The sequence below is a fragment of the Aquarana catesbeiana genome, linkage group LG01 (genome assembly GCF_042186555.1).
Source record: "Aquarana catesbeiana isolate 2022-GZ linkage group LG01, ASM4218655v1, whole genome shotgun sequence".
Classification (NCBI taxonomy): Eukaryota; Metazoa; Chordata; class Amphibia; order Anura; family Ranidae; genus Aquarana; species Aquarana catesbeiana.
The window spans coordinates 950,020,047-950,047,989 of NC_133324.1; the positions used below are offsets into that span (position 1 = coordinate 950,020,047).

General features: G+C 46.5%; 1 protein-coding gene across 1 annotated transcript in view; it reads left to right on the forward strand.

Annotated features, from left to right (window-relative positions):
• The window catches only part of LOC141121594 (von Willebrand factor A domain-containing protein 5A-like), a 76,987-nt gene that overhangs the window by 23,188 nt on the left and 25,856 nt on the right, over nucleotides 1-27,943 (forward strand). Inside the window, exons 4-5 of the mRNA XM_073611245.1 lie at nucleotides 12,745-12,762; nucleotides 25,977-26,015. The gene's annotated coding sequence lies outside the window, so the exon portion shown is untranslated. The remainder of the gene's footprint in view (nucleotides 1-12,744; nucleotides 12,763-25,976; nucleotides 26,016-27,943) is intronic.

A 27,943-nucleotide genomic window follows, 5' to 3' on the forward strand; every position in this document is an offset into this window, starting at 1 on the left:
GGGAATCAGTGTTCTCCTCATGATCAGGGGTCTGTGCTGGCAGTGAAGCCTAGTGCTGCTTTTTAGCTGAGGGCAGCTTAGTGGGTGATGAGGCTGGGGAGACTGCAGCTCTCTTACCTCTGTCAGATGAGGAGAAGAGGGAGGCTTCAGCTGTGGACTCATCCATGTCAGAGTCTGGGTCAGGGCCGGTCCTAGGGTCACAGACGCCTGGGTGCGTCTTCGTTACCTTGGGATCCTCCCATGATCTTTTAACAAAGAAAATACAGGAAGAGCGTACACTAATGAGACCTGGAGGGGAGTCTCTCTAATGCACACAGAGAGGGCTTCTGTTAGAGAGTCTGTTAGAAAGAGCCCCCAGACATATTAGAAGAGATGGTCAGAGACTGCAGACATGATACAAGAGATGGTCAGAGACTGCAGACATGCTACAAGAGATGGTCAGAAACGGCAGACATAATACAAGCGATGGTCAGAAACGGCAGACAATACAAGAGATGGTCAGAGACAGCAAACATGATACAAGAGATGGTCAGAGACTGCAGACATAATACAGAAGATGGTCAGAGACTGCATACATAATACAAGAGATGGTCAGAGACGGCAGACATAATACAGGAGATGGTCAGAGACTGCAGCCATGTTACAAAAGATGGTCAGAGACTGCAGTTCCTATGGACGTTAGTAGATAATGGCCGATCGGCCCTCTCACCTGACCCAGCAACAACGGTTCCTCTGATCAGGAGTCAGCTCACTCTGAATTGCCAATGGCGACTGCGCTGGGTAGCACCCAGATCTGTATTCCTGCAATGACTCCATTCCTTTCTCCGTCAGGGATGGCGCCAGGCTGTGTGGCTTTCCCTCTGGTGGTGCAGGGCAGTGGGGTTCTCTCTCTGATGGTGTTCCCTCAGCACTGCCCTCTCCCTCTGGAGTCCTGGGTGTACTTCCCTGAAAGTTTTCCTGGGCTCCTGGCTCTCTCTCTCTTCCATTCAGCTGAGCATGCTGTGTGGGCTGCAGTTTCTGTGTTACAGTGGGGCTGCCAGTCCTCGGGACTACATGTCCCACAATCCTCTTCTTTGGTTCGGTATAGGGCAGGCTGGGATAGTATAGGGCAAGCTAGGGTGGTATATGGCAGTTTGCGGTGGTATAGGGCAGGTTGGGGTGATATAGGGCAGGCTGGGGTGGTATAGGGCAGGCTGGGGTGATATAGGGCAGTTTTCGGTGGTATAGGGCAGGCTGGGGTGATATAGGGCAGGTTGCGGTGGTATAGGGCAGGTTGCAGTGGTATAGGGCAGGTTGCAGTGGTATAGAGCAGGTTGGGGTGGTATAGGGCAGCTTGGGGTGATATAGGGCAGGCTAGAGTGGCATAGGGCAGGTTGCGGTGGCATAGGGAATGCTGGGGTGGCATAGGGCAGTTTGCGGTGACATAGGGCTGGCTGGGGTGGCAAAAGGCAGGTTTCTGTGGCATAGGCAAGTTGCAGTTGTATAGGGCAGGCTGGGGTGGTATAGAGCAGTTTGCGGTGGTATGGGGCAGGCTGGGGTGGTATAGGGCAGGCTGGGGTGGTATAGGGCAAGCTGGGGTAGTATAGGGCAGGCTGGAGTGGCATAGGGCAGGCTGGGGTGGAATAGGGCAGGTTGCAGTGGTATAGGACAAGCTGGGGTGGTATGGGGCATGTTCCAGTGGTATAGAGCAGGCTGGGGTGGTATAGGGCAGGTTGCGGTGGTATAGGGCAGGTTGTGGTGGTATAGGGCAGGCTGAAGTGGCATAGGGCAGGTTGCGGGAGGCTGGGGTGGTATAGGGCAGTTTGCAGTGGTATGGGGCAGGCTGGGGTGGCATAAGGCAGGTTGCAGTGGCATAGGGCAGGCTGGGGTGGCATAGGGCGGGTTGCGGTTGTATAGGGCAGGCTGGGGTGGTATAGGGCAGTTTGCAGTGGTATGGGGCAGGCTGGGGTGGGGTGGTATAGGGCAGGTTGTGGTGGTATAGGGCAGGCTGGGGTGGTATAGGGCAGTTTGCGGCGGTATAGGGCAGGCTGGGGTGGGGTGGTATAGGGCAGGTTGCGGTGGTATAGGGCAGGCTGGGGTGGTATAGGGCAGTTTGCAGTGGTATGGGGCAGGCTGGGGTGGGGTGGTATAGGGCAGGTTGTGGTGGTATAGGGCAGGCTGGGGTGGTATAGGGCAGTTTGCGGCGGTATAGGGCAGGCTGGGGTGGGGTGGTATAGGGCAGGTTGCGGTGGTATAGGGCAGGCTGGGGTGGTATAGGGCAGTTTGCAGTGGTATGGGGCAGGCTGGGGTGGGGTGGTATAGGGCAGTTTGCGGTGGTATAGGGCAGGCTGGGGTGGTATAGGGCAGGTTGGGGTGATATAGGGCAGGCTGGAGTGGCATAGGGCAGGTTGCAGTGGCATAGCTAAGGCTGGGGTGGCATAGGGCAGGTTGCGGTGGCATAGGGCAGTTTGCGGTGGCATAGGGAAGGCTGGGGTGGTATGGTGCCAGGTTAGGACTCTATGTAATGACATGTGCAGCAGTGCAGTAACTTACAGCATGGCTGGAGCTGAAGACGCTCTGGCTGCTGTGTCCTCGTCTCTTTCTCCTTCAGCTGTGGGATCAGCCAATGAGTGAAGGAGTCTGTGGGAGGAGTGGAGCAAGCAGCCACACCCCCAGCTCCAACCACCAACTCCGGCTGCCTCCAAAGACAAAGGAGATCCCCGAGGCCGAGGGACAGCTTAAGACGTGGGGGAGTGCTACAGGCAGCCTCCCCCGCACGGCTTGGTGCTCTGCTCACACCGTTCCGCTGCGGCTCTGCAAGCAGAAGTACAGTGTGTAGCGGTGGGCGGCGGCCCCGGTGTCATCCCTCTGGCGGGTGTCACGCGGTGCGGCCTGCCTCTCCCCCCCCGCACCCCCATAGCAACACCGTCGGGGACCCGATGTCTGCTATCACCGCTGGGCCATGTTCTGCTGCTGTGCAGGGATCTCCCCCTCCCTGGGATAGACAGAATCGGTGGGCTGAGATGCAGAGAGCCGGGTTTTTCACCATGTGAAGTGGATCATGCGGCCATACTGCTCAGCGGCCAGGACACCCCCGCTTCTCTCCTCTCATCCGCCTCTCATGCAGTTCGCCCGCAGCCCGAGTCTCTGCAGCAAGAGACTCGGGGCTATGGGACTCAGATTCGGAGCTATAGCCCCAATAGCCACCTCTAGCGACGCCACTGGTTCACACACGGTGTAAGGAAAGGGCTCTCGGGAGATGTAGTTCTGGTGGTGTGCCTACATCAATAGGGGCTGAGCTAACAGCAGCTACCCCTGCAAGAAATGTGCAAGTCTGATGAAGATTTCACAGAGTGTAATTAGAGATTTTTCTTGCTAAGATAAAATATAAAAAATATGAATGCTGGGACATGCTCTGGAATGTGAGAGACGGGTTTGGGGTTTGTAGATTTAGGAAATGTCTGGCGATCCCCTTTATGCTGGGTTCACTCCATTGGATGTGGGTTCCCATTTAGCAATAGCAGGAGATTGTGACCGGCTCTCTATGCAGCCTGTGTCCTGTCGATAGTCCCCCGTCGGATAGTGGCCGCACTGTACTGCGCAGGCGCAGCGCTTGCGCAGTACGGAGGATGAAGGAAACACCGAAAGTCTCCGAACGTGAACAGCTGTTCATGATCTGTACACGGCACCTGCGCAATTAACACTACATTGTGCCACACGCTCCCGATGCTCGTGCAACTCTGCAAGGGGCAGGTGTAGGGGCAGATGCATAAAGAAGAGGCCGCATGATGGCCAGAGCTCATACAGTGGGGGTGGTTTTCTCAAAGGGGCGGATGTAATATTGAGAAGCGTGTAAACTACACGTCTTTGCAGTTTTACAATGATGGGCAGAGCTGATAAGGGCGGGTAGTTCACTGTTGATGGGCGGGTTACAAAGATCCACCTCTTTGAGAAATACACCCCCATGGTATGAGCTCTGGTGCAGAGAAAGCTACTGGACATAGCTCTTTGAAGAGAGATAACAAAATACTGCAGATACAGTATCTCACAAAAGTGAGTACACCCCTCACATTTTTGTAAAAATTTTATTATATCTTTTCATGTGACAACACTGAAGAAATGACACTTTGCTACAATGTAAAGTAGTGAGTGTACAGCTTGTATAACAGTGTAAATTTGCTGTCCTCTCAAAATAACTCAACACACAGCCATTAATGTCTAAACCGCTGGCAACAAAAGTGAGTACACCCCTAAGTGAAAATATCCAAATTGGGCCCAATTAGACATTTTCCTTCCCCGGTGTCATGTGACTCGTTAGTGTTACAAGGTCTCAGGTGTAAATGGGGAGAAAGTGTGTTAAATTTGGTGTTATCGCTCTCACTCTCTCATACTGGTCACTGGAAGTTCAACATGGCACCTTATGGCAAAGAACTCTCTGAGGATTTGAAAAAAAGAATTGTTGCTCTACATAAAGATGGCCTAGGCTATAAGAAGATTGCCAAGACCCTGAAACTGAGCTGCAGCATGGTGCCCAAGACCATATAGCAGTTTAACAGGACAGGTTCCACTTAGAAACGCCATGGTCAACCAAAGAAGTTGAGTGCACGTGCTCAGCATCATATCCAGAGGTTGTCTTTGGGAAATAGACGTATGAGTGCTGCCAGCATTGCTGCAGAGATTGAATGGATGGGGGGTCAGCCTGTCAGTGCTCAGACCATATGCCGCACACTGCATCAAATTGGTCTGCATGGCTGTCATCCCTGAAGGAAGCCTCTTCTAAAGACGATGCACAAGAAAACCCACAAACAGTTTGCTAAAGACAGGCAGACTAAGGACATGGATTACTGGAACCATGTCCTGTGGTTTGATGAGACCAAGATAAACTTATTTGGTTCAGATGGTGTCAAGCTTGTGTGGCGGCAACCAGGTGGGGAGTACAAAGACAAGTGTGTCTTGACTACAGTGCAGCATGGTGGTGGGTGTGTCATGGTCTGGGGCTGCATGAGTGCTACCAGCACTGGGGAGCTACAGTTCATTGGGGGAACCATGAATGCCAACATGCACTGTGGCATACTGAAGCAGAGCATGATCCCCTCCCTTCAGGAACTGGGCCGCAGGGCAGTATTCCAACATGAAAACGACCCCACCTCCAAGACGACCACTGCCTTGCTAAAGAAGCTGACAGTAAAGGTGATAGGCTGGCCAAGCATGTCTACGGACCAAAACCCTATTAAGCATCTGTGGGACATCCTCAAACGGAAGGTGTAGGAGCGCAAGGTCTCTAACATCCACCAGCTCTGTGATGTTGTCATGGAAGAGTGGAAGAGGACTCCAGTGGCAACCTGTAAAGCTCTGGTGAACTCCATGCCGAAGAGGGTTAAGGCAGTGCTGGAAAATAATGGTGGCCACACAAAATATTGACACTTTGGGCCCAATTCAGACATTTTCACTTAGGGGTGTACTTACTTTTGTTGCCAGCGGTTTAGACATTAATGTTTTGAGTTATTTTGAGGGAACACCAAATTTACACTGTTATACACGCTGTACACTCACTACTTTACATTGTAGCAAAGTGTCATTTCTTCAGTGTTGTCACATGAAAAGATAGAATAAAATATTTACAAAAATGTGAGGAGTGTACTCACTTTTGTGAGATACTGTATATGTGCCCAGCTCAAATTTCATGAATTGGGTTTACATCCACTCTAAGGCCCATACACACTATTCGATTTTCTGCAGACTTTTGTCTTCACATTTACCAAAACCATATAATATGAGGTCAAGCCTTAAGAGTTTCAAAGAGTTGTATGCAATCAGGCAGGCCCTTGCACTACATGGTTTTGGTAAATCTGAAGACAAAAATCTGCAGAAAATCTAATAGTGTGTATGGAGTAGGGATGAGCCGAACACCCCCCGGTTCGCGGCAGAACATGCGAACAGGCAAAAAATTTGAGCGAATACCTTTAAAGTCTATGGGACTCGAACGTGAAAAATCTAAAGTGCTAATTTTAAAGGCTAATATGCAAGTTATTGTCATAAAAAGTGTTTGGGGACCTGGGTCTTTTCCCAGGAGACATATATCAATGCAAAAAACAGTTTTAAAAACGGCCGTTTTTTTCGGGAGCAGTGATTTTAATAATGCTTAAAGTGAAACAATAAAAGTGAAATATTCCTTTAAATATCGTGCCTGGCGAGTGACTATAGTATGCCTGTAAAGTGGCGCATGTTTCCCGTGTTTAGAACAGTCCCTGCAGCAAAATTACATTTCTAAAGGAATAAAAGTAATTTAAAACTGCTTGTGGCTGTAATGTAATGTTGCCCCCCCCCCCCCAGCCCATTACCAGGCCCTTTGGGTCTGGTATGGATATTAAGGGAAACCCTGCACCCAAATTTAAAAAAAAAGGCATGGGGCCCCCAGGCCCCATATACTCTAAACAGCAGCATTATACAGGCGGTCCCCGGGTTACAAACAAGATAGGGACTGTAGGTTTGTTCTTAAGTTGAAATCTGTTTGTAATTTGGAACAGGTACATTTTGTGTAGCTCCAGCCAAAAAATCTATTTTTAAGCTTTTTGGATAACATAGGGAAGGGTTATTATCACCCCTGTAACATTTCTTTTGCTGTCTGTGCCCCTGTTCAGAAGATTTCACCTCACTTTCTGTCCCAATGACAATTGGATTTAGAAAATTTTGGGTTTTTAGGGAAACAAGGATTGGTGATAAAGCATCAGTGGAGACACCTTTTTCCCATATTAACTCTTACAGGAGAGAATTTCCTTTCCTAGGTGTAGATTTCCTCTCACTTCCTGTTGTCTCCCTCCGTTTGTAAGTAGGAGTCGTTTGTAAGTCGGATGTTTGAAAATAGGGGACCGCCTGTATATACTATACGGCCTGCCCTATACACTCTGGAAAATTGGGTCTTAGGTGTTGGTGGTACCAGAACACTGTAAGCCCTCACAGTTACTCTTGGTGGACGCTGGAACGGTCCCTTCTGTGAAATATTATACCAAGAATTGTAATTATGCGCCCCTGTTAAACAGGGACATAAAAATTGGGCCTTAGGCAGTGGTGGTGGTGGCACAACACTGTAAAGCCTCACAGATACTTTTGTTGAGCACAGGAACAGGCCCTGCTGTGAAATGTTAGATCAAAAATTGTAATTACGCGCCCCTGTAAAACAGGGGCAGAAAAATTAGGCCTTAGGCGGTGGTGGTGGCACAACACTGTAAAGCCTCACTGATACTTTTGTTGAGCGCAGGAACAGGCCCTGCTGTGAAATATTAGATCAAAAATTGTAATTACGCGCCCCTGTTAAACAGGGGCAGAAAAATTGGGCGTTAGGCAGTGGTGGTGGTGCCCTGAACCATAAATATTCCTAGAAGCTATCATCATGAAGATTGAGGAGGAATAGGATAGTCACTCAGCATAATAGGATAGTCACACAGCATATGCAGTCTTCAAGGGATCCCACATCCATAGAAAAATTAATTGGTTACATCAGCATCAGGTGCTTGGTAGCTGGTGATCCAAGACTGATTCATTTTTAGGAATGTGAGCCGATCAACAGAGTCTGCGGACAGGCGCACTCTGTGATTGGTTACAAAGCCTCCAGCAGCACTGAATGTGCACTCAGAAATAACGCTAGATGCAGGACAGGCCAGTAGCTCAATTGCATATTGAGCAACCTCTGGCCAGTGGTCCATCCTCAAGACCCAGTAACCCAGTGGATGTTCTGTTGGAAAGGTCTCCAAGTCTGATCTTGCCCCTAGATATTCCTGCACCATGTAATTCAGACGCTGGCGATGGTTGCTGGAACCGATCAGACCTGGGCGCTGAGGACTGAAGAATTGTCTGAAGGCATCGGTCAGCCGGCCACCTTCTCCACCGCTCTTTCTGTGACTGAACGAAGCCTCAGCAACACGTTGTCCAGCACCAGGAAATTGTAACCTCCCAGGCTCTGGAAACGCATTGCACAAACCTTTCTGCAAGGCCTCCCGAAGATGTTTCATCCTCTGCTCCCTCTGCGAGGGCTGGATAAGTTCTGCAACCTTACCCTTGTAACGTGGATCAAGAAGGGTTGCCAGCCAGTAATGATCCCTCTCCTTGATACCACGAATCCTAGGGTCTTTTTGCAGGCTTCGCAGGATCAGGGAGGCCATGCAGCGTAAGTTTGCAGAGGCATTCGATCCTGAGTCCTCTGGGTCACTAAGGATCACATGATCCTCAATCACCTCCTCCCAGCCACGTACAACACCCTGGGTTTCTGGGCACTGCAAACGATCCCTTGAATACTGCTGCTGATGTTGAGTGTTATCCTCCACCTCCATGCTGACACAATCCTCCTCCTCCTCTTCTTCCTGTGTGATCGGCGGGCCTGCAGGAATACTAGTATCTGGATAAAGGGATAAAGGGGGCCTTGAGAGGTAAGGAAGGCCTCCTCTTGCTCCCGCTGTTCTGCCTCAAGTGCCCTGTCCATTATTCCACAAAGCTTGTGCTTCAACAGGAAGACAAGAGGGACAGTATCACTATCCTCGTGGCCCCCTCAAATGGTGACAGGACAGTGCATGCATCCTTGATCAGTAGCCACTGGCGTGGCGAAAAAAAGCCAAGCTCCCCTGACCCTGTCCTGGTGCCATACTCACACAGGTACTGATTGATGGCCCTCTGCTGTGTGTGCCGCTGCAGAGGGCCATCAATGAGTCGCTTCAGCTTTGCCAATGTTGAGTTCCACCTGGTGGGCATGTCACAAATGAGGCGATTCTTGGGCAGGTTGCATTCTCTTTGAATGTCAGCCAGCCGAGCACTGGCATTATATGACCGGCAGAAATGACCACAGACTTTCCTTGCCTGCCTAAGGAGATCTTGTAAGCCAGGGTACCTGCTCAAGAACTGCTGCACCACCAAATTCAGGACGTGAGCCAAACAGGGAACATGGGTCAAGTGTCCCTGTCAGAGGGCGGAGAGGAGGTTGGTGCCATTGTCGCATACAACCATTCCTGGCTGAAGCTGGCGTGGTGTCAACCACCTCTGAGCCTGCCCCTGCAGAGCTGACAGAATTTCTTCCCCAGTGTGGCTCCTGTCCCCTAAGCAGACCAAATCAAGCACCGCATGGCATCTTTTTGCCTGAGTGCCGGAGCACCGCTGGTTCAGAGGACAAATCTGCAGAGGAAGAGGCCATAGAGGAAGAAGAATGGGAGGGGGTGGAGGAGAGAGCTGTGGCAGAACCACCACTAGCATTTTAGAGGTGTGGTGGCGGATCAAGCCCCAACAATACTGAACCCTGTCCTGCATCCTTCCCAGCTGCCAGCAGAGTTACCCAGTGCGCCGTGAAAGAAAGGTAACGTCCCTGCCCATGCCTTCTGGACCATGAGTCAGCAGTAATATGCACCTTACTGCTGACTGCCCTGTCCAACGAGGCCAAGACTTTGCCTTTAACATGCTGGTAGAGAGCCGGAATGGCCTTCCGTGAAAAGAAATGGCATTTGGGAACCTGCCACTGAGGTACCGCACATTCCACAAATTCACAAAAGGGGGCAGAGTCTACCAGCTGAAAAGGCAGCAGTTGCAGTGCTAGCAATTTGGCCAAGCTAGCATTCAGACGCTGAGCATGTGGATGGCTGGGACTGAATTTCTTTTGACGGTTTAGCAACTGGGGTAGGGAAATTTGCCTGCTAAAATCTGATGTTGGTGTACCGCTAGGGGTGGTAGTAGCAACTGCATTAGGGGTGCACAGTACTGTGTACACCAACAGAAGCGTAATAACAACTATGCGTGTACTGTATTGTGAGTACCACCAGAAAAGTAGTAGCAACTGCACTATGGGTGCACGGTACTGTGTACACCAACAGAAGTGTAATAACTATGGGTGTACTGTGTACACTACCAGAAAAGTAGTAGCAACTGCACTATGAGTGCACAGTACCGTGTACTGTGTACACCGCCTCAAGTATATTAGAAAAAGTACACCAGGAACGGCCTGCAGTCAGATATAGCTAAACTGGATACAGTGGATATATATATACGAGACTGTCTGTATATATATATTAAATACACTGCAGCTAACTGAATAACCTGCCTGCCTGCCTGCTCAATCTATATGACACTCTCTCTCCGTCCACACCAACAACACACTACATGGGGCAGACGTGCAGGCGGCCATATATAGTGTGGGGCGTGGACTTAGTCCCCCTGAGCCATGATTGGCCAAAGGCACCTTGCCTTTGGCCAATTATGGCTCTCTTAGCTGGGGGCGCTGGAATTGGCCAAAGCATGCAGGTCATGGTGCATTCTTTGGCCAATCATCATACAGCAATGCACTGCGCTCCCGCAGTGCATTATGGGCCATTATGCGCCACTCGAATTTGGTGCGAACGGCCCATAATGTTCTGTTTTCGATAAACGGGCGAAAGGCCAATGTTCGAGTCGAACTCATGTTCGACCCAAACAGAAAGCTCATCCCTAGTATGGGGTCTTAATATCCAGTGATGTGGGACAGCTCTTGGCTTATCCATTTGGCTTCTCCCTGACCATCTCTGATCTCAGACTGCTCTAAATGATCTGTTGGCCGTCCTGTCTGGAGTCTTCACGTTAGCTTTTGGTGGGTTTCTGTGGTTTGTCGGCACAAGTCTTTCATGGCACAAAACGGGTAGTAGCACACAGCAGCCACAAAATTACAGATCTGCTGGCTGGTATTTGTAAACAGACTGGAAGGGAAACCTGGTTGATGTAATTGACCAAATATAGTCATGACTATATTTAGCCAAAAACAACAATGACCACTCCTAGCCAGTTTGACATAAATCAGCCGGCCAATGATCTGTCATTTTGCAGCTGTAGTGCAACAGGTGAACATTAGGTGGCAGGTCATCATGTTTGACAAGAATTTTACATCATTGGGCGACATGATTATCTTTGGATTTACATTAGGGGACATTGTTTTTTCATTTTCTGCCGACCGCCCACAGTATACAGTATATACATCATTACTTACATTAAATACCTGTGTTATGGCAACAGCTGGCTAACCCAGGTATCTTTTTATTCTGTGGGCAATTCGGCATCGTATAAAAGTGATCCCAGTGGCACATTCACCGCTGAATCACTTTTGAAAAGGTGGTAGGAGAGGTGCCCCACTCCCGCCGCTTCCCGGTCGTTTCTGAGCTTACCAAGCCGTCGGTAAGCTCGGAACCGATCTGAAGCAGCCAATGGCTAGGCAGGAAGTCGAGTGAGGGCAAAATGGCAAACAAATGGCCCCATCTATAACTGGCCTTCAGAGCAAGGAGCACATGGAAGGGCAACGCATACAAGACAAAAACAGAAAAAATTCCCAGCTCAGCTCACCAACCAGTCTGGTTACCAACCGAATTAACCTGTCTAACGGTATGCGTTAAAAACAGGGGTTTAGTTAGCACACATTTGTAAACGCATGCATAAGCTGCAGGGACCCTTCACAGCACCCTGTATTACCTGCAGTCCTAACCCTTGTAAATTTATGAGAATCTCCAACAGTAGGAGCACATGCATTCTAATAGATACATAAGGGGCAGGTGGGCCTGGAGGTAGCCAAAACCTCCTTAAAGGCACAGGGTGCACACTGGACACCCACCATAAGGCACAATGGCAGCAAGATGGCCCTTACTCGGCTCTATGTCCTTGGAGGACTGGTCCACCTCCAACATCACTTACAGTTCTCAGGCTTAAAGAAATGTTTTTTTTCTTTTTTAATTGATTTTTTAAGGCAAAGTGTCAATTTTTTTCTACTTTTGTTTTTATGGGTAAATGAGAGATCTGGGTCTTTTTGACCCCAGATCTCTCAATAAAGAGGACCTGTCATGCTTACTTCTATTACAAGGGATCTTTACATATCTTGTAATATGAATAAACGTGATAAAAAAATAAAGGAACAGTGTAAAAGCAAAAAATAGAAAGTCAAATAAACAAGACAAAAAAATGTAAAGCTTCCCATCCCTCCAAGCTCGCACGAAGAAGCGAATGAATACGTAAGTTGCGTCCGCATATGTAAATGGTGTTCAAACCACACATGTGAGGTATCGCCATGATCGTTAAAATGGGAGCAATAATTCTAGCCCTAGCCTCCCTCTCTAACTCTAAAAAGGAAACCTGTAAAAAAGTTACATCGTCGCCTATGGAGATTTTTGATACAGGGGGCAGAAGACACTACAATGGGAGATATAGGGGGCAGAGGACACTAAGGTGGGGGGTGTAGGGGGAAGAGGACACTAAGGTGGGGGGTGTAGGGGGAAGAGGACACTACAATGGGGGATGCAGGGGGCAGAGGACACTACGGTGGGATTATTACTTATTATTATTACTATGTTAAGATTATTATTATCTTCATTTATTAGCAGGTGAATCCGGCCCTTAAGTGGAAAAAGGTTGCTCTACCCTGCCCTAGGGTCTCTGCTAAAACAATATATATAATGTTTGGGGGTTCTGAGTAATTTTCTAGCAAAAAAAAAAGATGACTCTTACATGTAGGAGAGGAGTGCCAGAATTGGCTTGGGCTGGAAGTGGATAAACATTTTAGGGGGACCACACACTTTTTTTTTTTTTTTTTTAACTTAGGCAATACACCCGTATTCTCTTTAAGCAAAACAAAAAATAAAAAATAAAACATGAGGAAAACGGTGATGATACACCTAAAAAATCATAATACATCCTTTTGTAGGCAAGCAGTCAGAGATTGAAGGTAAAAATATAAAATAAAATACTAATTTTAGCTTTTTTTCTGTTATGTTTTTGCAGAATCTAGGAGGAAAAAGGGTAAGAACGGTTATCTTTATTTTCCAGTCATGTTGAAGTATATGTCTGAAAAACAAAATGTATGCATTACACGCACATTTCCCAACATTTTATCCACTTAAAAATGTTGCACGTATAAAAAAAAAACCTGTGTTCTGGCAACTGCTTATCCCCCAGCCCTCTCCATCCCTGTCCAGATCCATACATTGATTTATTTCCCAGCAAAACAATGCTGTTGCCTTGACTCCCATAAGCCAGTTCACACACTGTGTATGGAAAGGGCTCTTGGGAGATGTAGTTCTGGGGACATATCTATATCAATAAGGACTGAGCTGGTGTTGATACCACAGAGTATTTAGAGTTGTTTCTCTAAGTTAAAGAAAAACTATGAAGGCTGGGGCATGTCTTCCAAACCCCCCCCCCCCCAAAAATCTTTATCTGAGCTTCCTCCGATCCAGCGATGTTCACGATAGCCTTGGCTGTCCCGGCACTCTCTCTCCTCAGCGGGAGGAGGGAGCCCATTGCATAAAGCTGGTGGCATGCCTACGAGAAGTCCAGACAGGATTTGGAGATGAAGGTCTTCTCATGTTCTCTCAAATTTGGGAATTAGGTGCCTTGCAAAGGGTTGTGCCCCCCCCCCAGGTACTCTCCCATTGTGTGGGGTCCCAATTCAGTCATGATGCTGAGATAAAAAGACAAAATAAAAAATTTTAGCTTTTCTTTCTGATATGATTTAGCACCACCTGCTTCTGAATTCTCATCATTGGACATAAATGATTATGGTAAGAACTAGTGTGGGGCGAATGCTTCGACCTGAGCATGAGTTCGTCCAGTACCCAAAGGGTGCTTCGCCCCGTCGAACGCTCTGCAATGCACTGCGTGCTGCACAGTGCATTTTGCACCCTGATTGGGCAAAGCTTTGCCCAATCAGGGTGCAGTACAAGCTGGTTGTAAAGGATCGGGGGCCGGGAAACCCGCCGCGGCGACCTTAACAACCAATGAGTCATCAGCTGTCAGTGGGTTTCCCTGCCGACAGCTGAATAAGAAAAAAAAAAGTTGCCGGTTAAAAAAAAAGAAAAAAATGCCATGCCAAAATGTAAAAACAAACAGTGTGTGGGGCCCCCACCACCCCCTGCAAGGTACTCTCCCATTACTGAAGGCATTTGACGCAGTATGGTAGACACACTTACCGCCCCCACCTTTCCTGGCAAACTGGGCTCAATACCCAGATATGGTTCTTATGATTTCACACCATCAAAATCCACCGAGACGTACTCTCAGGCTTTGCAGAGGATGGCCTTTTTGTGTGTGTAGCGATGCATTCGGCAGATCACATCTGGCAGCTTGTTTGGGTCTGCGGATCTGGGGCCCAGGGTTCTAGGTATCCTGTAGGCGAGTCACCCACCAGTTTGTGGAAGATGACAACAGCGTTATTGGACAGATGCTCCGTGCATGTGACCTCTGGGAGGCCCCGGAGCCACAGGTTGTTACGACGGCTTTGGTCCTCTAAGTCTTCCAGGTGTAACTGTAGGGCTACCACGGCATCCACATGCAAGACCTGTGAGGTCTCCAAGGCAACCACCCACTACTCTAATGCTGTAAGCTATGTTTCCCCAGACATCAGGCGTTCCAACAGGGAGTGCACGTCTGATTTTACCACTTGTAGTTTCTGCCAGTGTGCATCTTCCAGCCTGGTTATAAGGGCTTCAGTATCTGCCTTTGTAGGGAGAGCTTGAAGAAGCACCCAAAGGTCCTCACCTGCCCTTAATATCATGGGGTGTGGAGAGGAGATATGTGCATTTGTCTGGAATGCTTCTGGAGTCTCTGTAAAGGCATCTGAAGCTGCGGATGTGGAGGGTGAAGCAGTGGCGGGTCGGGAGCGTCACTAAGGGAGCCGTGTGGTTCCGCTATCTTGGTGACCTGGGAGTTGGGAAAAAAAGTGTTAAATCTCCCCTCCGGATTTGGTCACCTCGGGTGTCTTGGGCTTAGTCTTTACCTTCCTTCTCTTTGCCGAGAGCATGCCACTGGGAATTGAGTAGACTAGGCCAGGATAGGCAGGAGACAGCCAGGAGCTCACAAACCACACGTCTCTACTCGGCCATGTCCAGACCACGTCCCCCAGATCCATAAGTTGCTGCAGTGGGACGGGGTGAACCTCGTCAGGCAGCTGGTCATCAAGTTTGATGTGGATCTACATCACTGGATAAAGTGATTGACGTTGGCTTTAGATCAGGGACATTGTTTATTAATTTTTTTATAAAGCACTTTTAATGGTGTGGGTATTATTTCTTTTTTATTTCTTTTTTACATTTTATTTGTGAACGAGTACCAATGTTTATCATGTACACTATGCTCATTTAACGGGGGGGGGGGGGGGGGGGGGGTAGAAAAATGGGAGCCACCTTAGTCTAAAGAAAATTCTAATAAGTCTCCCTTGTCCCCTCAACATTGATGACAAGATGCCTTGAAAGGTGGGGGAGTGGTTTGCCCCCCCTTTCTAAAGGCATGTGATGTGGAATGCTTCAGGAGCAGTCCCCCCCCCCACCCTCTCTTGCTGCTTGACGTGCCTAAACATGTGCAAACGTACTTAAAGACATTGTAAACCCTCATGTATACTCATGTATAGTGAAGTGACTGGCCTCAGGTGATACACAGAGGTTATACAAATCCTCCTACATAACTTGTACCCATTTATCTGCAGTCGTCTCTTCTCTACAGCCATTCAAAGTGCTGAATTTATAAAGCCTGTCTGAGCAGTCAGAAAAACGGATGCGGAGACCTGAAATTATACACAGCAGAGATCAGTAAGGAGAGCTCTAAGAGCTGATTGGAGGGCTCAGAGAAACAGAGATGAGGTTGTCAATCTGCTGAAACTCCCTCCCCTGACCCATTTTCAGCTGACAGCGGGCAGAAGCCCGCTGTTGGCTGATGTCACTTAACCAATCCAGGCTCGGGCAAGATCGTGACAATTAAGTCGAAATTCACCCACATGCCTGGACCAGCACCTGGCTCAGCCTCTCAGATGGTCAGATGGTCTGAAAGAGAAGCAGTAGCTTTGAAATGCATTACCGCCCCCTTCATGTCTGAACGCCAATCATCTCGCTCCTCTGACGTCACGTCCGGCCGGGCACCATCTTACGGTTTACATGCCGGTCACAGCTGTGATCGGCTGCTTCCTGGTTTCTGGATCCATCACAAACATCATCTGTGCTTGAGGCTGCCACGGCTATCAGGATGATTTGGAGAGACTCCAGGACTGGTGATTCTAGCATATATGCTTCATCCATTTTGTGAGTTGCCTTTATCAATAAACCCACGATTTTAATGCTGTACTTGGTCTGGCGCCCCTCTGTTCCTGCTTCAGCGAGCCGCTGAGAGCCAGAGCCGGCTGCTCCCCACCCTCTGGAACCCAGCATCCAGTGATTGAGGACGGGGCAGAGAGCAGTGACTGACAGTCACCAGGGAGCACAGAGAACCGAGCGATCTCTGGTGTTAGATTGCTCGGTTCTCAGTCTTAGAGCTGGCGGGGAACAGATGCAGCATCTACCTAGGTAAATATGATTGTAAAATAAAAAACAAAGTACATACTTCTCTTTTAATGCTCTGGATTGAGACACGTACATACTATAGAGGAATAGGCTTTGTTCATATTTCATGTCTGAGGTTTAAAACCACTTTAAGCGCTAAGTGCGTTTAGTCCTTGAGCAGCATATATTAATATTCTGGCCAATGAGTCTAATACTTGGTCCCCACATACAGGGCCATCTTTAATATTGATTGGACCGTGGGCAAAACTTTTCTTGGGGCCCCCCATACAGTTTTGCTCCCCACCTGCTCTGAGACATACAATAAATAGCAGCTAGACTCAAAATCAGTTTACTGAATCAGATCAGGCAGCTATTGCAATTGGTTGCCAGAGGTTATAGTGTATCATTACCGGTCACTGACTGGTTGCTAGAGGTTAGAGCACACATTACGGTTCACTGATTAGTTGCTAGAGGTTACAGCACATGATTTCTGCTTGTTGATTGGTTGCTAGAGATTACTGTGGATATGATCTCAGGCGGCATGATATACATATCAGTGCCGCCGGCTGACGCTATTTACATATGAATGACGGTAATTTACATGTAAACACAGGGTCTGCAGGTGAGTCATCTGTACACAACAATAGGGCAGAGCTGGGCAGCATTAGTAGCAGCACTTCACACTGAGATATTGGGACACAGCACAGGACTAAAACCTCAAGGGACGAGGGAATTTAAACAAGGATAGTTGGCAAGTATGAGGCAGCTGCTTTGGACCCACAACAATGACAGGGCCCAGGGCAGCTGCCCCTTTTTGCCCTGCTTAAAAACAACCCTTCCCACATACCCCACTGTGGGGCTACCCACGGCTGCCTCATTTTCAGTCTATTCCTGATCCTGTGCCATGGGCCTGATTTGAGATTAAAACTCTGGGAGATATAGTATCTCATGGTAGATTGCTCAATTTTGATGATCTCAAACGTGAACGGGGTCTACCCAATCGCATGTTGTTCAGATACCTACAGCTGTGCCATTATATATATATATACACACACACATACATACATATACACACACACACACTGTATATATGGTGGCAAGTCAACTTCCCTGTGCAGAATCCCGTGATTCTGTACTTCTGGGTCTGGGGCGTGAAATCGCTCCACAGGCGACCCGCTCCCACTGTGATTTTACCGACAGAAGGACGGTCTAATGATGTAAACAAGGCAGATCACCATTCTGTTAGAAGGGGAGGTAGGGGTCCGGTGTTTCTGCTAAGCAGGAAACATGGATCTCTGCCTTCTTACAGTAAAAGTAAAATAAATAAGAAAAAAAAAATGTTTAAAGCGCCCCCATCCCTCTGTGCTTGCATGCAGAAGCAAGTCACGTCCGCATATGTAAACGGAGTTCAAACCACACATGTGAAGCATCGCAGTGATCTGTAGAGTGAGAGCAATAATTCTAGCACTAGACCCCTGTAACTCTAAACAGGTAACCTGTAAAAATTTTGTTTCAATACGTTTTTATTGGTTTTTCGAAACAGTGTGAAAATAAACAGTACATAGGCCTACAAGGCCCGTATCAGTACATAAAACAAGTAAAAGAAAATTTGTATACATTATGAGAGTATAAACAGGTCAGGTATCAACAAATTAACAGTATTAATATAACCGGAGCGCCAATAGGTCAGGTAAGGAATTCTCAAAATGGGAAGTGTCCCCAAAGTGTGGGACTTTTTAGGCAGCAAGGAATTGAATAATAATAAATGTATGTTAAAAAATTTTTATTACTTTATTGATGACAACCACAACATATCGATGGTGACAGTTAAAATATGAGCTCTGGTACAAAGAGATATAAAAATCAATACAAATGATGCAAACACAATAGTACACAACATTCAATATCAATAATGCTGATTTGTACACAAATGCTGACGCGTTTCAACCCAGCAGGGTCTTCTTCAGAGGGTGGGTTTGCAATCGCGATGTGTTGTAGAAAGTCTCTTAACAAGTGGTCTTCTAAAGACCTTTCGCATGATACCACAAAAAAGACCCCGGCCAGCCGACACTCCAGAGAGATGGCCTTAACCGCCCGTGCGTGGCTTACAAGGAGTCACACTGTTGGAGAAATCCCCCACTCAAAGGCAACGCATGGGGTCAAGAGACCGGCACCTGCAGTGGATCATCAACGGACAGTATTGTAAGGTGCATTGTATTTTGCACAAACAGGGGGTTTCAAAGGATTTTTGATACAACTTAGGGATTATAGATGGGCAGTTAGTCAGTTTTTAAAGCAAACCTGCATAAGATATTAGTATGTTTAACTGTGTATATATATATATATATATATATATATATATATATATATATATATATATATATATATTTATATATATACAGTGTGAAAATAAACAGTACATAGGCCTACAAGTCCCGGATCAGTATATGAAACAAGTAAAAGAAAATTTGTATACAATATGAAAGTATAAACAGGTCAGGTATAAAGTGTCAACAGCGATATACCATCTGCGCGAGGCTCAACAAATTAACAGTATTAATATACACGGAGTGACAATAGGTCAGGTAAGAAATTCTATTTATCAGAGAGATAGTCTATCATTAAGAGTCTATGTTGTATTTGCATACCATAATGTCCACGGAAGCCACAGATAATTGATGACCTCAAATCTACCCTGTGTGTAAGCAAAGCTAACTTCATAGCTATAGTGAAATTGAACTGAACTGTTCTTATGATATCACTTATTGAAGGTACAGATACAGATTTCCATATTCTTGCGATGCAAAGCCTGGTGACTAGGAGAACAGGAGTCTAAGGGATGGAGGGATAGTCTCTATGCCTATGTTTAAAATCGCCAGCCTCGGCGAGGGGGGTATATTGAGACCTATAATTTGCTATATCATAACAAAAACTGCTGGCCAAAAGCATAGAAAGTTTACTACAGGCCCAAAAAAATGTGACATAGGTTACCAATTTGTCCGTATTGCTTTCAGCAACGAGGTGGAGTGCGGTCATCGAATTTGGAGATGCGATAGGGCGTCAGATACCAACGTAACAGTAGTTTATGTGACATTTCCCATAGCCCCACACATTTAGTTGTTGTATAAGTGGTGGACAGCGCTTTCTTCCATTGGTCCATTACTCTCTGTTTTGGGTCAGTGTTCCTGGGATAGAGTGCACGGCCAGCACATTTTCTCCTATACTAACACACAAGATGACTTTGGCTATAAACCATTCATTTTCATGATTTTTCGGTGGGGGTCCATCTTCCCAGTCACACCTCACCCCCCAGGATTTCCTGTTGCTGTGCCATGGGTTTTGCTGCCTCAGTTCCCGTGTGAGATGGTTATCCACGGCTTCACCCCAGGACTCACCGCCGCACTCCATATTTCACTGCCAGCCTACATCCCCTCTGCGTCTGCTCCTGATGAGTGACAGTGAGTCACGAAACTCATTGAGCTTCAGATGCTACAGTAAATTTTGTAGAATTGATGTCACATCAGGGGAAGCCCATCCATTAAGGGCGCACAGCAGCTGCCTCCCTATTTCTATTTCCGCCACCTCTCCTTTTCATCTCCGTCGCCACCCCCTATTCATGTGTCTGTCCCCTTTCAGAAAGCCGGGCGCATGAATTACAGCAGCGGGGTGTTTTCTTGAATCACCAATAGGCTTCAAAATAGGGTGGGCTCTGGATGCAGAGCATTGCGCTCAGAGCCCACCCAGGAGTATTAGAATAGTGAATAAATATTTGCTATTCTAACACTGAATCGCCGCTCCGCCAATCAGGAAGCGTGGGTGTGAGATGCGTTTCCTGATTGGCCGAAAGAAGAAGCGTTCTGATTGGGCACTGAGGAAGAGGGAGGAAACGGAAGCCACCAAGCAGGGGAAGGAAATGCCCACTCGTGATGCCCCTGATAGAGAACCTGGGAAGCTGCCCATGATTGAGGTAAGTGCACCGACTGCCTGTCCGACCCGACTGGGGGGATCTCTTCATGAAGTGTAAAGGCAACTGTATCTTTTATGGCTAGCATCACTCCTCTTTTCTTAGCCGGGATGCTGGCTTTGTACAGTGGGGCAAAAAATTATTTAGTCAGCCACCAATTGTGCAAGTTCTCCCACTTAAAAAGATGAGAGGACTGTAATTGTCATCATAGGTATACCTCAACTATGAGAGACAAAATGTGGAAACAAATCCAGACAATCACATTTGAATTTATTTGCAGATTATGGTGGAAAATAAGTATTTGGTTAATATCAAAAGTTCATCTCAATACTTTGTTATATATCCTTTGTTGGCAATGACAGAGGTCAAACATCACAAGGTTGTCACACACTGTTGCTGGTATGTTGGCCCATTCCTCCATGCAGATCTCCTCTAGAGCAGTGATGTTTTGGGGCTGTTGCTGGGCAACATGGACTTTCAACTCCCTCCAAAGGTTTTCTATGGGGTTGAGATCTGAAGACTGGCTAGGCCACTCCAGGGCCTTGAAATGCTTCTTACGAAGCCACTCCTTCATTGCCCGGGCGGTGTGTTTGGGATCATTGTAATGCTGAAAGACCCAGCCACATTTCATCTTCAATGCCCTTGCTGATGGGAGGAGGTTTTCACTCAAAATCTCACGATACATGGCCTCATTCATTCTTTTATATACACGGATCAGTCGTCCTGTTCCCTTTGCAGAGAAACAGCCCCAAAGCATGATGTTGCCACCCCCATGCTTCGCAGTAGGTATGGTGTTCTTTGGTTGCAACTCAGCATTCTCTCTCCTTCAAACATGACGAGTTGTGTTTCTACCAAACAGTTCTACTTTGGTTTGATCTGACCATATGACATTCTCCCAATCTTCTTCTGGATCATCCAAATGCTCTCTAGCAAACCTCAGACGGGCCCAGACATGTACTGGCTTAAGCAGGGGGACACGTCTGGCACTGCAGGATCTCAGTCCCTGGCGGCGTAGTGTGTTACTGATGGTAGCCTTTGTTATGTTGCTCTCTGCAGGTCTGTCACTAGGTCCCCCCGTGTGGTTCTGGGGTTTTTGCTTACCGTTCTTGTGATCATTTTGACCCCACGGGTGAGATCTTGCGTGGAGCCCCAGATCGAGGGAGATTATCGGTGGTCTTGTATGTCTTCCATTTTCTAATTATTGCTCTCACAGTTGATTTCTTCACACCAAGCTGCTTGCCTATTGCAGATTCAGTCTTCCCAGCCTGGTGCAGGTCTACAATTTTGTTTCTGGTGTCCTTCGACAGCTCTTTGGTCTTCACCATAGTGGAGTTTGGAGTGTGACTGTTTGAGGTTGTGGACAGGTGTCTTTTATACTGATAACAAGTTCAAACAAATGCCATTAATACAGGTAATGAGTGGAGAACAGAGGAACCTCTTAAAGAAGAAGATATAGGTCTGTGAGAGCCAGAAATCTTGCTTGTGTGTAGGTGACCAAATACTTATTTTCCACCATAATTTGCAAATAGATTCTTTCAAAAATCAAACAATGTGATTGTCTGGATTTGTTTCCACATTTTGTCTCTCATAGTTGAGGAGTGGGAGAACTTGCACAATTGGTGGCCAACTAAATACTTTTTTGCCCCACTGTATATGTATGCGGAAAGTTCCTATGTGTGCAAAGAGGGGGATGGAGCAGATGAAAGTGGGTCTCTTGTACACACAAGACTGCACTGATCTCTATGGTGCAAATATGCTGGTTCAACAAATATCTTCCTTTAAAGTGGTTGTAAACTCTGTTACACCACTTGTACCTACAGATAAGCCTGTAATAGAAAGATGTCAGCCTTGTGCTTGGAGTGACGGCGCCGATTCAGGGCTTCGTTCTAAGGTAAGTATTTCATAACGAGCTAGTATGCATACTAGCTCATCGTGCCTTTGTTTTGCAGGTTTTTTGTTCTTGCTTTTTTTTTTTTTTTTTGAGTTTTACAATCTCTTTAACTAAGATGGTGGGCCGCATGAAAAAACAAGAAAAAAAGGTAAAAACAGCAAATAGTCAATCAATTGATAAAAGTTGGGTCTTTCGACCAGTGTGCAGCAATGAGCTGCTCAGAAACTCGGAGTGTAAAGAACTGGGTTAAATTTTCTATATATACTGCGGAGACAGTGGGATTTGCAAAAAAACAGGGCAAAGATTCAAATGTATTTATCCAGATATTCAGGTGGTATTCTGGTGGTTGCGGTTTGAGTATGACCTCTCCAGGCCTGCTCGGGGGTTCCCCTCTCTTTGCGCTGGATACTGGTGATTGAGAGGGGATAATAACCCAGGATTTCAGTAGGTAGGCGCAGGCCTTTTTACTACGGATGTAACAGTGTAGGAGCTTCCTTTCCAGTGGATTAGAAGTTTAGTGGGGAATTTCCACTGATAGATGTAGCACCCTCCTAGGTGGGTGCTAGAAGAGAGTATAGTTTTTGGTCTTTCTGCTTACCAGGAAGATGGTCAGGTAAAACTTAGAGTGCTCTCTGCCTACCAGGGAGCAGGATCTATTGGTTGGGTCTGCTCATTGTACTCAGGTGCAGCTCAGCTTGTTCTGACTATCCCTGCTGGTCCAATAAGCATATTGGACAGTGGGAGAGGACCTGGCACGTGAGTGCACAGGCTTTGTGTACAGCCCTGGCAATTGGCAGAAAGTGCTGCATTGCATTGTGGGATACTGTATATAAGGCCAGAGTGCATGTGCTCAGGATGAGTTGAGTCAGGGAACAGAGCCTAGGAGGGAGAGGGGCTGCTCCCCCCACCCCGCGCAGAGGCCATGCGGCCCTGGGTGATCGACCCAGGGGCCTAGAGAGAGAGAAGCTGAACCCAGAGCTGACTAGAAGGGAGACACCAGGAAGGATCTGATTGTGCCTACTGTGAGTACAGATCTGTCTTTGGGGCCTGTCGAGTGAGGGCCGCCCCCTTCAGCTAGAAGAGTCAGTGGACGGGTGTCATTAAAGGGGATGCTACAGAGTATCCTGAAGATAATTTATTGCATCAAGTCTGCTGAAGAGTGGGAGAAAGAATACTTAATCCTTCCATACATGTGGCTGTATGGTCAAAGCAGTGTGACTGCTTCTACTACCAATCTGGTGAGGCCATGTGAGAGTTGTCCTCATCCTTTGTGAATAGTTCTTGTTGGAATATCCCAGTAATCCTTTCTCCCATCCAAGTTCCAAATAAATACAAAAAAACAAATACCTTGGACTGGTCTTTGAGAACTGAGCAAACAGCAGTAAGTGGTGAAACAAGTAGGAACTTTCACCTAAGCGGGAACCCCTAGGAAATCCTTAGCAACCACAAGGAAATTCCCCTGCATCAAAGTAGAAACCCTTAACAGCTAAGCAAGAAATTCCCTGCACCTAAGTGGGAACCCTTTGCATCTAAGTGGGAACCATTGGCAACCAGCTGCAGGTAACCAGGGAGAGACCTATGAAGCCAACACTCAGCAAGCGCTACAGAGACAATGCTAAATTTGGGGGACTCGTTCGGGATCTCTTTCTGAGTTACAGCAGTGGTTGCTACCAGCAATGGCTGAGTATGTATCTAAGAAACGCTGTGTCTTCTGAAGTAGAGTGCTGGAGTGTCAGTGAAAGCTGGATGTGTTACACTGTAGAGGAAAGTCATGTCTGCTCAACAGTAATCAGTGCAAGTGTGCTTTCATGTTGCGTGCAAGAAAGCAGTAACCTGGGACGCAGGGATTGGTGCGTCCGGGGCTGTGTCTGTACATGTGCTGGGAGAGGAAATGTCTGCCATGCAGCTAGCAAGAGTGGGACAGTTTCTAACAGCAAAGAGGGAGCCAGGCTAGCATGTGAGCAAGAGAATGCAGCCTGGGCCCGGGTATCAGCAGATGGGTGTGTGTCCGTGGCAGGGAACACAGTTTGCAGTGGCATTCATGGAAGCTGGGCAGCATGATAGCAGCAGTGAAGGGGTTACTGCACCATGCGGGAGAGAGCGCGCTAAAGAGATCTGCCTAGCAGGAGGGGCCACCGCCAAAGAGTCAGCTAGTCTTTGGCCATGGGCAGAATCGCCGCTCACGGGCTGCCAATCAGAGAAGGGGAAGAAAGCTACGATGTCACTTCCACCTTCGGGTGTAGCTGACAAGGAGATACGTGTGAGGCGTGGCTCAATGATATTGAGGTCAGGAGACTGAGATGGCCACTCCAGAACCTTCATTTATTCTGCTGTAGCCAATGACAGGTTGACTTGGCCTTGTGTTTTAGATCATTGTTATGTTGGAATGTCCAAGTATGTCCCATGCGCAGCTTCCTGGCTGATGAATACAAATGTTCCTCCTGTATTTTTTGATAACATACTGCATTCATCTTGCAAACAACAATCCACCTCCGTGTTTCACAGTAGGAATGGTGTACCTTTCATCATAGGCCTTGTTGACTCCTCTCCAAATGAAGCGTTTATGGTTGTGGCTAAAAGGCTCAATTTTGGTCTCATCACTCTAAATGACTTTGTGCCAGAAGGTTTGAGTCTTGTCTCTGTGCTGTTTGGCATATTGTAAGCGGGATACTTTGGGGCATTTGCGTAGTAATGGCTTTCTTCTGGCGACTCGACCATGCAGCCGATCTTTCTTCAAGTGCCTCCTTATTGTGCATCTTGAAACAGCCACACTACATGTTTTCAGAGAGTCCTGTATTTCACCTGAAGTTATTTGTGGGTTTTTCTTTGCATCCCGAACAATTTTCCTGGCAACTGTGGCTGACATTTTAGTTGGTCTACCTGACCGTGGTTTGGTTTCAACAGAACACCTCATTTTCCGCTTCTTGATTAGAGTTTGAACACTGCTGATTGTCATTCTCATTTCCTTGGTTATCTTTTTATATCCCTTTCCTGTTTTATACAGTTCAACTACCTTTTCTCGCAGATCCTTTGACAATTCTTTTGCTTTCCCCATGACTCAGAATCCAGAAACGTCAGTGCAGCACTGGATGAAAGATGCAAGGGTCTGTCAGGAGTACAGAAACATTGACCTTTCATACACACACATTAATTACAAGCAAACAGATCACAGGTGAGGATGGTTAACTTTAATAGCCATTCAAACCCCTTCGTGTCAACTTGTGTGCATGTTATCGGGCCAAAATCACCAGGGTATGTAAATTTTGATCAGGGTCATTTGGGTAGTTTCTGTTGTGATTATGATTTAAAAAGAGTAAACACAGTCGATTGATAATAAATGACTTCAGCCAAACACTAACCATGAGTGAAAAAAAATGTTTTTGTGTTATCATTCATATTCTATTAAAAATGGCCAAGAAATCATAAATTCTGCCAGGGTATGTAAACTTATGAGCACAATTGTATATACAGTATGTATACATTTCTCTTCTTTTATCTTTTATTTTTATAGTTAGACCCCTTCCTTAATATGTTGAAAAAGATGGCCCTGACAGTAAACACTGCATTATCTTACAACTGTTTAACGCTATGTCGATAGCTGTTGCACGATATCATGTTGAAATTTTGACACTTGGGGGTTAGTTCTTAGCAGAGTAAATGATAACAAATAGAATTTCAATTGATGTAGTGCCACATTTTTCAACAATGAAAATATATTAAATGAGTTTTTTTTATTTATTTTTTTTTATATGAAAATTTCCTAAAAGACCCCAATTCAGTCATGATCCTGAGATAAAAAGACAAAATAAAAAAAAAATATTAATTTTTTGCTTTTCTTTCTGATATGTTTTAGGACTACCTACAACTTATTCGTCGACCAATCTATATTCTGGTAAGAACAGTCCCCTTTATTTTCCAGGTACAATGTCATGTAGAAGTGAATGTCGGTAACAGTAGCTTTGTCCAGAATGCTCAGTGCTAACAGTGTGAGGAGTTTGGTCACCTGTTAAAAAAGAGTTAACTGTTTAAGTTGCGGCTCATTTCTAAGTCTGGAGTTAGTATGCGATCTGGCGCAGAGTGGCCACCCTGCCGCAGTAAATCTGCGTGGGGTGGTAATAAACCAGTTAAGGGCAATGATTTAAAAAAAAGTCATACTTACCTGCTCTGTGTGATGGTTTTGCACAGAGCAGCCCCAATCCTCCTCTATTGGGGTCCCTTGCCGGCGCTCCTGGCCCCTCCCTCCTTCTTAGTACTACCACAGCAAGCAGCTTGCAATTGGAGGCACCCAGATAGGCATAATCCTGAGACGCTGCTCTGCGTGTCTATTCACACACAGAACCGTGGCTCAGCCCCACCCCTCTTTCTTCTCATTGGCTCACTGGCTGTGATGGACTGTCTCAGCCAATGAGGAGGGAGAGTCCCCGGAGAGCCAAGTCTTTTATGCACATCGCTGGATATTGCGTTGGGGCTCAGGTAAGTAATATAGGGGAAGCTACACAGAGAAGGTTTTTTATGTTTGTGCATAGAATGCATGAAGGTAAAAAAAAAAAAAAAAAAAAAACCTTGAGCCTATGTGCCCAGATAGGGTTTTTATGATTTTTTTTGGGGGGGGGGGACTCATACACATTTTTTGTGTACATATTGTTTCTTTAAGCAAAATAAAAAATAAAAAGCGTGGGATCCTAAAATTTTCCTAAAATTTCCTAAAATACCCCAATTCAGTCATGATGCTGAGATAAAAAGACAAAATAAAAATATGCACTTTACGACAAACACCACAACAGAGATTTAAAAGGAACAACATTCCTGGCCCTTGATAAACTTCAACCTCATTGGAGGGGGACCAACATGGTCAGGTCCATTTCAAAACTTGAAACAAGATGGATTTTTTTTTTTTTTTCCAATAGATTTTTATTGGGTTTTACAAATTACAGGTTATGTGCTCACAGTGAGGAACAAAAACATGCAAGTATAGGCATACAGATTGGTTATTGCAAGTGTGGTCTGATTAGAGAGTATATGAACAACGTTCCTAAAGAAGAAATACATTGTTAACAAAGTGTGTATAAAACATAAGTCAGAACAGTTAACCTGGTATGGTAGGAGGAGGGGTAGGGTAGGGAGGGGAGGGAAGGGGTACAAGGAAAAAGGAGCAGGAAGGAATAAGGAGGGGGGGAAAGAGAGCCTCAAGTGGATGTTTAGATGTGGAGCAGGACATTCAGTTCTTACATCATTTTAGTTTTGTACCAGAGAATCCATGGATTCCAACGGACCAGTGTCTTTGTGTGAGATTGTTTGCTGCGTGACAGGAGGGTTTCATACGTGAAATGAGTTTGAGCTAAGTTGGTTACTTCAGTGAGGGTAGGGATGTAGTCTGATTTCCAGTTTCTAGTGATCAAGAGTTTGGTAGCTAGGAGAACATGTGTGATCATTGATCTCTGGTATGGTGGAAAATCGTCTATGTTTAGATTAAGAATGGCTAGCTGTGGGGTAATTGTTATCGAGCAATGGAGTATTTCACGGAGCATGGTTTCCACATTTTTCCATAGTTGTGTCATCTTTTGACCTAACCCAATGGACACATACTTCCACTCACTCCAATGTTAATACCCTTGACCTTGTATTCTCCCATCTCTGCAACCCTGGCAACCTCACCAACACCCTCTTTCCTCTATCTGATCACAACCTCATTACTTTCACTGTATCCTTGCCTCCAACCACCCATCCCTCCAAGCAGCAAACAATTACTTGTAGAAACCTTCGCCACTTTAACCCTTCTCTTCTCTTTTCTGCTACTGACAACCTATATGACATAATCTC